At 52.3% G+C, this 10,084-nt stretch overlaps 1 long non-coding RNA gene across 1 annotated transcript; it reads right to left on the bottom strand.

Annotated features, from left to right (window-relative positions):
• Positions 1-3,941: 3,941 nt before the first annotated feature.
• Positions 3,942-9,841, bottom strand: LOC133054978 (uncharacterized). The gene is made up of 3 exons (XR_009692552.1): positions 9,731-9,841; positions 6,727-6,783; positions 3,942-4,051 (listed from the first exon to the last, which is right to left on the bottom strand). It is a non-coding gene; the product is annotated as an uncharacterized LOC133054978 (long non-coding RNA).
• Positions 9,842-10,084: the final 243 nt, after the last annotated feature.

Genomic DNA, 10,084 nt, shown 5'->3' with positions numbered 1-10,084 from the left:
GGAGGTGCTCTAGAAGCAACTAGTAAATTTAACCCCTTTCACTTGAAAACTGGGACTTATCATACTGGTTATGAGGAAGAAATGACATTAAAAGCATTGTGGACTTCTTTTTTTTTTTTTTGCTTTGCTCTTTGGTGGGGCCGGTGCTGCCAGGAGTCCAACTCCCAGCTTATCTGGCGAAGAATCCTCAGTCCCTGAGGTGTGGGTGGACCTGGAGCCCCTCCTCTTGCACCAAAGCCCTTGGCAGCTAAAGCTGAGACCTGTGACCTTGCCTCTGTTGTCTGAACACCTCCCCTCTGGAACCTGATGCCAAGATGCAGGAACAGATGGTACGTCCTTCCCAGCGGCAGCACTGGCTACGTGCCCCAGCCAGCCTGTCTATTAACGTGACTGTGGCTGTGGGTCCTACCCCGTGGCCTCCCATGGTTCCTGCCAGTTCTCTGAGCCTGATTCACCCCGTTTTGTAAGCTCCCCAAGCTCTATCTGCGGCAGAGACTTCTGCCCTCCCCCTCAGGAGCATCCCCCCCATTCATTTAACTGGGCTAGCGGCTGCTAGGCACACACCTAGACTCCCCAGCCTCCCTCGCCACGGGTGTGGCTGTCGAACAGGCTCCAGCTGTCTGAACACAGACAGCTGAACAACTCCGCAGATGGGGTGGGGTGAGCAGCAGTAAGGGGACACCTTCCGGGGGGGCCTTGCAGGGACAGACCATCCCCTCCCCTCCTTATTCCCCTTCCTGCTAGCAGAGCAGTGAACCTTCCTAGAGCATATGCTGAGGGCCTGAAAAATTCATGGAGCAGAACCACCATTACATTTCAGCTACTTCCTGAAAAAGAAAGAAACTTCTCTCATCTGAGCCATGTTATTCCCGGCCTCCTTTCTCTGGAGCTCCCTGCTTATAGGTAGCTAGTTCAGTTCAATTCAGATCAGTCAATCAGTCGTGTCCGACTCTTTGCGACCCTGTGGACCGCAGCACGCCAGGCCTCCCCGATCATTGCCACCTCCCGGAGTTGACTCAAACTCATGTCCATTGAGTTGGTGATGCCATCCAACCATCTGTAATACGCCTTCTAATAGATTTCCTCCATGGCTTCAGCTACCAGAGGTGGCTCCTATATCTTTCCTTTTTTGTTTTTTTCTGCTCTGTGCTTTTCTTTTTCTTTCTTCCTCTTTCTTTCTGTTCTGCTCTTTCTCTGTAATTTAGCACCTTGGTTCCTGCAATGCACAGAGCACAGAGTGTACACATTCCTTGGTGCAGATCCGGGTTTGGATAAATACTAGCGATTGTTTGCGTTGTTCCTCGCCCCCACCATCCTGGATGCCCTGGGACCTTGCGAAGTCTCCCTTCTCGCAGGGCAGCCTCCTCCCCCACTCTGAGGCTTGGGCACCAGGCCCAAAGTTCTTACCTCTCTCCCCAACACTTGTCAAAATATTTTTTCCAAACAATGTTACATATCTTCCTATGGGGAGCTCTGGCGCCAGCTGTGAAGTTAATAAAAGTCCCTCCCCTCGGATGGGGTTTTTTGGTTTTGTTTTGCCCGTGAGCCTGTCGTCCACCATTTCTATTCCTTTGATCTCTAAATGGAAAACAAAATTCAAGGAACCTGAGCCCATGGCCCGTGGAGAGAGGCCTGGAGGGTAGAGGTCAGCAGGGCCTGAGCCAAAATGCAGTGTCAGGTGCAAATCAGAGAATGCCAGACCCGGGACAGCCTCAAGAAGCTGGATGGGAAAGTGATCACCGGGACCCCTGCTTCCTCAGTTTCTTTATCCGTAAAATGGGTACATCAGTATCTTCCTCGCATGGTGCTGAGGAGAAGTAACACAGGTAAAGTGCCTGGCACACACCTGGCACATGTTCCCCCGGGTGGTATTTGCTGTAGCTGTTTTTATATTATTTGCTCGGAATTATTGCTTTTTTATTGGAGGATAATTGCTTGACGGCATTGTGTTGTTTCTGCCGTATATCAACATGAATCAGCCACAGGTATTCGTATGTCCTCTGTTCTGAATTAGGTGTTCCCAAACTTGCCTTATCTTCCTACCACACTGGTTCTCAAACTTGAGCATGCATCAGGGTCACCTAGAAGCCTTGCTGAAGAAGGGGCCCACCCCCAGAGCTGCTGACTCAGTAGGTCTGTACTGGGACCAGGAGTCGGCATTTCCAACAAGGTCCCAGAGGGTGCTGATGCTGCTGGGATGGGGATCACACTTAGAGAACCACTGTTCTACTGCACTAGTGGCTTAGTGACAGACCCAGAGTTGATCTGGGAAGGCGAACGCAAAAGTAGAGAGCTGGAAGAGCTCTAGTGAAGCTTCTTATGGGGTAACTCAGACCTGGGGGAGAAGCGCCTTTGCAGGGGGTTCGGGTGGAAGAGGAATTGGGGAAGGTTTCACAAAAGAAGTAATACTTGAGTGGAACTTGAAGAGCCAGGAGAAATTTGCCAGGCTGGCTGGACAAGGAGCATCCCCAGCGGAGGGAACAGCAGGTGCAGAGGTAAGGTGGCAGGAGAAAACACAGCACATTGGAGGCACAGCGCTCCTTTTCCCTAACTCCCGAGGCATCTTCGGAGAGCACGATGGAGCTGACGGGACACACTTAGCAGCCTGTGTGCGCATTTGAAGACACCTAGGAAGGTATTTGAGGATCCGTTCCCGGGATGGGCAGCTGAAGCCTGAGATCGAAAGGCTTGCCTTCACACCCCACAGGACACATCATCTTTGATGACGCTTGCGGACTTCAGTGATACCATGCACGGACAACTCAAAAAGCTTTAATCCCAGTACTGCCCACTGCATGGATATGTTTGCATACCTTTATGGGAGATGGAGCTTAGAAGCACAAATGCTGGATTTCCAAGACATGCCTGGTGGGAACAGCAGGGCAGACTGTATAAAACAAAGTCTGGATTCGAAAATCCAGGTTGCAAATTCACCCAAGGACCCAGCTTTCCTCCTTGGAAGGCTCCTCTTCCCCTGGTGCCCCAGCTTTTTCTCTCTTCCCATCTCCATCATGCCTGTTGCTCGGCTGTTTCCTGCTCTGATTGTAAATCTCACCCCAGAGAACACAGCTACTCACCTGCAATAGCAATTACACATTATTGGAGGGTCAGTGGTGACGCATGCAGTCGGCTTCTAGGCATTTGCAGGTGTCCATGGGGAGCTCAGGGTCCCAGGGGCCTACTGGGCCCGTGCATCCCTCTGGGGGACCAGCAGGCTGGAGACCTCCAAATGTCACCACCTGCGTCCACATCCCACGTTAGCTCAGCCCCTACTGTGTGTGAAAGTCAAGGCGAGTTGCTGAAGGATGCCTCTGTGGCTCCGTCCGCTCTGTGCAGTGACCTCTCCTATCACAGGCCTACTACGCACGGGCCCCGTGCGAGGGCCTGTCCATACATTTGTGCTCTTGTTTCATCTTCTACCTTTCCAAAAGAGGTAGGCACTAACATGCAGCTTTCATAGAGGAGAAAAGTGAATTTCAAGCAGCTTAAGTAACCACAGGAGCTGAGAGACAGTATGGTGCAGGAGTTAAGAGCAGAGACCCTGGAACCAGCCGGCCTGAGTTCAAGTCTCAGCTTAGCACTGACCCGCTCTGTGACCTTGGGCAAGTTATTTAACCCCTGTGTACCTGCTTCCTCCTCTGTAAAACGAGGGTCTCTCTGATGGTGACATAAGTCAATGTATCTTGAATAGTGGCTGCCATATATATGTCAGTTATTGCTATTGTTGATTCATGGAACTCAAGTGGGCTGACCCATGCTGGTTCCAATCTCCCCTCTGCCCCGCTGCCACTAAGGCTGGTTTCTGGGAGGAGGGAAGATAAAGACATGAGGGATCCTGAAGGTGTCTGCACTCTCTACTCTAGAGAGTCAGACTGGGATGGTTTGAATCCTCAAGTCTCTTGACTCTCTGAGCCAGAGTTTCTACATCTTTACAATGTTGTGTCTTCAGGGTTAAGAACCAGCTGCTCAGGTTACATCCTCAGTTCTGCCATTTTCCAGCTGCAGGACTTTGGGTGAAAGGCTTTCTCTCTTCGGGCCTCAGTTTTCTCATCTGTAAAATGGGGACGATACTAGTTCCCACATCGTAGGGCTGTTAGAGGGATGACGTGAACTGTCCCATGCAGTGTCCTTTCAACTGTGCTGGATGCACAGTAAGTGCTACCCCAGTGTGTGGTGAGATCCTAATGTACATAGTGCAACACAGGCCAGCCACAGAGCAGGTGCTCAATAAACAACAGCAACGATGAGCAGGAGGCAAGGAGGCTGCAACGTTCCGTCTTTCCTCTTACTCACTGGAAAGCCTCCGGGCCAAGAATTCTCCATCCTGCCTACATAGGGATTTTTCTTTTTTTTTTAATGCCAGCACTCAAGACCCAGACCCCAGAGATTCTTACTTAGTTAAGCCTACACAGGGCCTGGCCTCAAATGATTAAAAAAAAAAAACCCAGGAGATTCTAACAAGCAGCCAGGATTGAGAACAACTGAATTGGGAAATAATTGAGGGGCCCACTTAGAGGAGATATTTTAACTAGGGCAAGGCAGGCCTCTTGGAGGAGGTGGCATTTAACCTGAGATCTGAAGGGTGAGAAGGAGACTGAAGACTGGGAGAGGGGGTGGGTTTCATACAGTGAACAGGGCAGGTGCAAAGGTCCTGAGGCAAGTGTGAACCTCAGGTGTGTTAGAAAAAGAGCAGGAAGGCCAGGGTGGCAGAGAGGGCCATGTGTGAGAGGCAACAGCTGAGGATCTGAGTCCAGGATGACAAATATGGGAAACTGAGTTCCCCTCTGGCCAGAGGGACAGGGGTTAGCATTTGAACTAGGCAGAGAGCAGCTGAGGGCATCCAACTGTCATGTCTACAGCCGATTTAAGTCCCTCGAGTATCCTCAAGTTCTTGGGAATCTGTTGACCTGGGTCTCAACCTCCCTGGGCCAATTCTGTTCTGGTACCCTCATCAGTAGGCCATCAGCCTTGGAAGGATCCTTGGGGACAGGAAGGTTGGGGGCTATTCCAGTGCCCAGAGAGGGAGAAGGGGGACAGAGGCTGGGCCAAACACCCCCTGGGGCCCATCACAAAGGCCACTTGGGCTGGTGGCTGCTCTGGCAGCGAAGGGCCGCGGGGCTGCCAGGAAAATGCCAGCCTCCTGTGAAGGCTTAATTAGTCCACTCCTGCCACTGCTGGGGGACGGCTCGGTGGGGAGCAAGTGTTTCTATTTTCTGGCACAATTATCCGGGGTGTGAGGTCAGAGGCATCAGTGGATGTGTCTGCGGCTTTGCGTGTGTGCTGAGGAGAGTCTGTGTGGAGGTGCGTCTGTGCCTGCCTTGTCGTGTAGCATTGCATGATTGTGCTCCAGGCTCTCATAGGAGAATGCCCCTCTGAACGGTGTGCATCTGTGAGTGGTTCTCGTGTCTGCTGAGTGTGGCCGTGTCTTTGTGTTTCCTGTCTTCCTATAACAGAGCCCATTATGTCTGGATCTATCCTCACCACACGCAATTGTGTGTGCGTCTCTGTGTGTGATCACGTGTCTAGACGCATGTGCCTCGTCGGAGGGTGCAGTCTGGCGCGGGAAGTACGTCCCTCCCAGGGCAGGCTGGTCCCACCTCAGTGCCCCGTTTCCTCGGCTGTCCAGCGGGCCCAGGGGTCTCCATCCCCCGGGGTCTCCATCCCCTAGGGTCACACGAGCACATGTGTTGATGGTCCGCCCTGGTGGCCGAGCCCAGTCTTGCGAGGAAGGGGTCTGAGTCCAGCTCCTTTGTCTGGGCAGTGGATGGCCACTCCCCAGGCCTTGTCGGCGTGCGCATTTCCTGCTGGAGGCCCAGGTGGGGCCCAGCTGCATCCGGGCCGGGCCTCTGACACGGGCTTGGATGGCGGCGGGGCCTGGCCTGGGGCCGCCGGGGCCCCACATGCTGTCTGTGCGTGGGGATCGCCTTCCCGAGGAAGAGCCTTCCCGCCCCCAGTCTGCGGACTCCTTAACAGCTGGGGCTCAGAGAGACGCAGAGGGAGAGGAAGTGACCCCCCCCCCTCCCCAAGAGCTCAGGAAGTGTTATCAGCTCAGGGCCAGCCGGGGCCAGGGGATATGAGACCTTGGGGAGCCTCTGGAGTCGTCAGCCGGGAGCATGATGGGTTTCCATGGAAATACTACCCAGCGTATGCCTGGACCACTTGCCCAGCATGAACTGAGCCTTCGCTCTGGGTCCGGCCCTGAACCCGGGCTGACGTCAATACCAACGACAACAATAACAAACAGCCCTGGCTGCTTCTCCCATTATTAGCACAGGCTCCCGCACTTTGCTCCTCCCAGCACTTTGCAGACCCCCTCTCCTCCTTGCAAACCCTCTGGATTCCTGGGTCTCACCCACCTCTGTCTCTCCTCAGGGCCTTGGCATATCTTGTTCCCTCTTGTTGGAACAGCCTTCGTGACTTGACAGGGAATAATTTATGAGATAAAGACTGTAGGTGGGAGGGGGGTTGGGGGGGAAGCAAGTGCAAAGGCCCTGAGGTTGTGGCATGGGCCTGACATAGTCAAGACACAGCCCAGCAGCCAGTGTGGACTGTGTAGGCCATGGTGAAGAAGGTGGATTTTATCCTAGCGACAGTGGCAAGCTTTTAAATGTGGGAGAGGTAGGATAGATCTGTGTTTTTCAGCGTTCACGCTTCATGCATTGTGAAGAATACATTGGAAGAAGGTAGGAAGTGAAGTAGGGCCAACTGAGAGCGACTGCTACTTACTGAACACGTGCGATGGATGGTTCTGATGTATTATCTTATTGAATTGTTCCAACCAGCCTGTGAAGGAGATGCTGTCAGCCTTGCTTTACAAACTTAGCAGGGCTCAGAGACGTTGAGTGAGCAGCACAAAGTCACTCAGCTCTTTTCTTAGTGTCCATGGACTAAACACTAGAGAGATACCACTAAAGAGCTGGGGGAGTCTCTCGCTCCCCCAACACACGCACCTTTAATTTCACTGAGCTGGGAGACATTCTGAGAGGGCGACTCTTTAGGCCCCTGCTTCTGGTTTGGAGACCTGGGTTGCAAGTACCCTGTTGTCTGCAGACCCATAGAGGTACTTGTGGACCTTGCGTCCTAGGCCTTCCTCCTTGGGTCTATTCACTATTCATCTGCTATAACCTACCATCCCCTGGCCTCATAAACTCCACCAATAAGAAAAGTCACCTTGCTGTGGCCCCTCTCCTCTTCCTTCACAGCCACATCCAACTGGTCGTTCAGTCATTGTCGACTTAACCCGTGTCCCTCCATAGGTTCCGAGAAGTGAGGATCCATATCTGTGGCTCAGCCATATCTCAGCACAGAGACATCACAAAGCCTCCCCTGATTGCTGAACAAATGGATGTTTTCCCCAAATATTGAGAGTTTAAAGAGTGGCAACTCAAACCTCATGAAGTCCAATCTCCAAACTGTCCAGGTGAAGAGATTAAGTCACAGAGAGGGCCAGGAACTCATCTGAGGTCACACAGCAAGTGAGCAGCAGAATGGGGGCTAGACTCCTAGTCCAGTGACCCCCACTAGGCCACAACTCAAGGAGTGGAGAGAGGGGTAGCTATCCATGGCACGTCAGGAGCTGTGCCCTGTAATCTGCTTGGGGGTCTGGAGAGAAGGGGGCATTAGTCTCATGACCACTGTATCTGTCTTAGTCCATTCAGGCTGCTGGAACAAACTATCACAGACTGAGGGGCTTGTAAACGATGGAAATTCATTCCTCACAGTTCTGGAGGCTGGAGTCCAAGACAGGCATGTGGGTGTGGTCAGACTCTGGTGAGAATCCCCTTCTGGATTGCAGACCGCTGACTTCTTGCTGTATCCTCATGTGGGGGAAGGGCAGGGGATCCCTCTGGGGCCTGTTTAATGAGGGCACTAATTCCACTCACAGGGGCACCAACCTCATGACCTAAGGATTTCCCAAAGGCCCCACCTCCTAATACCATCTCCTTAGGTTTCCAGTGTTGCAAAGTTTAGGAGGACACGGACATCCAAGCTATAGCAAAAGCCTCCAGCTTACTCATCCTTGAGCTAATCCCCAAGGCTGTGGCCTTGCTGCTCAGTCCTTCTGGGGGGCAGGATGCTGGAATACAAACCCCGCTGTCCCCCAACCCCAGGATCCTCTCCCCTGTAGAGAAACTTGCTCGGGTTCCTGACTGGAGAGTGATGGCACCTCCCTCTGGCAACACAGGCTCGTGAAGGGCTCTGCATGCCTGTCAGCTAGCTGGCTTTTCTCGTGTCTGACACCTCCCGTCTTCCTGAGGGCATGGACTGATTTCATTCACAGCAGCACCTTCAGCTCTTAGAATGCTGCCTGGCATGTAGGACCTGGGGACACCTGATCGCATGCCATAATACCATGGCAAAGACTGCAAAGGGTTTGCTTTCTGGTGGAGGCATACTTTAACCCACACCAACAGGGTGACTTTCCTGGCTGGGCCCCTTCTCTGCTGTGTGATCTTGGGCAAACAGCTTAACATCTCTGGGCCACAGTTCATCAAATGTAAAAAGGCAAAGTGCCAGAGCCCTGTGCCTGGGGACTGGCGGACATTGGTTTCCAGCTTTCACACTGGACTTTCATAGTCAGGTGAAGAAAACAATGATCAGGAAGTACAAGGCTCTTGCCCAAGGATTTTAGGCTATAGATAGATACATAGGCTCCAGCTGTCCTCATGTGTAAACTCAGATCTGTCTAACTACAATTTCAATTCTTCCTGCCTCCCTTACCCCATTTGTTCATCTGTCCCACGAGGATTGGACAAGAGAATTTGGCAGGCAGACACCACTCAGCTCCTTGACCCTGGAGTACCCCAGCTCTCTCACTGCAGTCACAGGGCCACAGCCTGGGGAGAGAGCCAACTGAATGGACCGCCGCTCTTTGCAGACGCTGCCTGGCCGCGTAATGAATCCTCATTTTCCTTCCTCTGCAAAGATTGGCTTTGGAGACAGCATAGTGTCCTACTGAAACTGAGGTTGGTTGTTGTTTATGTGACTATTTAATTTGAAATCATTTGACGCACAGAGGTTGCAAAGATATCTCAGCACTCCCACATACCCTTCACCTGGTTTCCCCTCATGATAACATCTAAAGTAACTAGTGGAGCTAGTGGTAAAGAACCCGCCTGCCAATGCAGGAGACTCAAGAGATGCAGGTTCGATCTCTGGGTCAGGAAGATCCCCTGGAGGAGGGCATGGCAACCCAATCCAGTATTCTTGCCTGGAGAATCCCATGGACAGAGGAGCCTGGTGGGCTACAGTCCGTGGGGTCACAGAGAGTTGGACATGACTGAAGCGACTTAGCACACACACGCAGGCCACCAAAGTACATCGTCAAAGTCAGGGAACGGATGTTAGCACAACATTAGTAGCTCGGATACCGGCTTTACTCAGATTTCACCATTTTGCATGCACGCCAATGGCATTGTTTTTAATTTCCATTTCTTGTCAGTTACCAGGCTCCTAGTTCAGAGAATGAAGCTGGTTTAGGAAGTTACTTAAGACAAGGTGGTCATTTCCAGCCCTTCTCCCCTCCCCTGCTTCTTCTCTAGAAACGGCCACTTCACTTCCTCCAGCTGAGCCTTCTGTGTTTAGCTCCCGACGGCCCCATGATAAATTTGTATCGCTATGTGTATTTTTCAGTGTCAGACACTCTCCACTGCTTCCCTGCCCCGGGACATGCAACACTCATCCAGCCTCTGCCCTCCACTGCCCTACCCTACTCTTTCATGCCTCCTACCCTCCTGAAGAGCTGTGCCACAGTTTCGATGACATTGGCATTCGATGCTACAACTGTTAGGATTTCTTCCTTTGCTTAGTTTTCTGTACCCCGTCACTAATTTTCTTCAACTTCTTTGCCAGTTGTCTGAAGCTTTCTTAGTATCTTGATTCACATCTAACTTGTTATCCATTTCATCATCATGAGAGAAGCCTCTTCCGGAACTTTCTGGCATTTCCAAACTGGATGTGTTGCCCTCTGCTGCTAGCATGCTGGGATCTCCCCTCCCCCACCCGCCACGCCCCACCCCCATCTCCAGGGCCCAGCCTCCCATCAGCCTGAGGATTCCTCCTCGCCTCTGCCTCTCCCAAGCTG

The sequence above is a fragment of the Dama dama genome, chromosome 1, assembly GCF_033118175.1.
Source record: "Dama dama isolate Ldn47 chromosome 1, ASM3311817v1, whole genome shotgun sequence".
NCBI lineage: Eukaryota > Metazoa > Chordata > Mammalia > Artiodactyla > Cervidae > Dama > Dama dama.
The sequence above is the reverse complement of the archived record's forward strand: the minus strand, read 5'-3'. Positions and strand labels throughout refer to the sequence as shown.